Here is a 1,738-nt window from a genome sequence, read left to right on the forward strand (position 1 = left end):
GGGACCCGGTGACAGCTCAATTTCAAGATCATGTATAATTATCTTTATCGCATTTCTCTTTCGAAAATAAAGAGTGGTAGACCTTGGACTTTTGTATTATAGTTTTCGTATCACTCATATTATATACTAGTATCTTGCGTACGTATGTAAACGTATATATGTATTTGGTAATGTCTTCCGTTGTATTATACTTGAAATGAAGGTTTTTTTCAATTTTTCCGCAATTTTACATTTCGAAATTTTACGGTTGTGGTTTTATTTATCTACGTGGCACGTCCTGTATCCGGGATGCGGGATACGGGTGTCACAATCCATGTCGGTCTTCTTCTTGAAAATCCACTTGCATCCGATGGGTTTTATCCCTTCAGATGCATCAACCAGAGTCCATACTTGGTTGTCTGACATGGATTGCATCTCGGACTTCATAGCAAATCGAAAACCATCCAAATCCAGACAAGAAATAGAAATAATGTTTCAGCTAATCGCAGGAACATAGTAACAATTACTCAATTCTAAAACAAGTTCAGAAGGAAGATGCAAATCATAAACGCTAACACACAATGCAGCAACTCTTGCTTCATTTCCGACGCGAGATCCGCTTCTCCCTTAGCCAGCATCCCACTTCTTCTTAGTGTTGGGGTTATCTACGGGTTCCTAGCATGCGATCATATCGATCTAGGGTTTGGTTTACTAGGTTTCATGCAGCGGAAGAAAGATCTAAACCTAGTCAAACGTCACACGCAACCAAACTCGCAAAACCCGAAAGATCGTGTATATCACCGAGGGAATCGTTACTTACCTCGTTCTCGATGAGACTTGAAGTTTATTTCGATCCGGGGCCTGTTCTAAATCACCAAGAGCTGAAAGTACAGCTCCTCTACACGTATCCACACCGACGGGAAGGATTCCAAACGATTTGGAACGAATCTGCTAGGATTAGTGAAGAAAAAGGGTAACTCAAGAGACGAGATCCAATCCCGGAACAATAGAAATCGAAGAGAACAGCTTCTCTAGGGTTCTAGAGTGTTTTTCTGAGTTTTAGGTCGGCTCTCTTTAAGTTTGGTTAAGTTTGGACGAAATCTCAAACTTAAATAAGATTAGAAAACCTTAAAATCGAATTATGAAAATTTTCCAGATCCCGGTCCGCCGGACCAAGAGCTTGGTCCAGCAGACCAGGCTTACTCAGCTACCTTCGGACCGTCTGACCTGGAGCCTTGGTCCGGCTGACCAAGATTGGTCAGCTCTGGACCAAGTCTCCTAGTCTCCTTTCGGTCCGCCTGTTCGCTCCTCGGTTTGTCTGATTCCAGCGCCTGGTCCGGGGTTGACCAACTCTTGGTCAGCCGGACCAGACCTGGATAGATGATCTCGGCTTCTGGACTGCCTGATCTGACTAACTTGGTCCGGGGCTGGCCAAATTTGGTCAGCTCCGGACCAACACACCGAAAACTCCTTTTCATGCTCGTTTCGGTCAAATCTCGTTTCCATTCTTCGGATTCTTCACGTATAAGTCCATCCCTATTGGTGTGTGACCCTGTAGGCCCATTCTAAGTGGTAGTGACTCTAGGAACCTTTCCCGAACCACAAGTCATGGTTAGCCTCTAGCAAGACGCCATGACCACCCACTTAGAATTGAGTTAGAGGTGATCTAACCAAGGCATTAACAGCTCGAATTCTGATCCTTTGTCTCACGATATCATAAGTTGAACAAGGGCATGGTTTGAACCACCCTTCAAGTTCA

This window comes from Tarenaya hassleriana, unplaced genomic scaffold (assembly GCF_000463585.1).
Source record: "Tarenaya hassleriana unplaced genomic scaffold, ASM46358v1 Cleome106, whole genome shotgun sequence".
NCBI classification, from domain to species: Eukaryota; Viridiplantae; Streptophyta; class Magnoliopsida; order Brassicales; family Cleomaceae; genus Tarenaya; species Tarenaya hassleriana.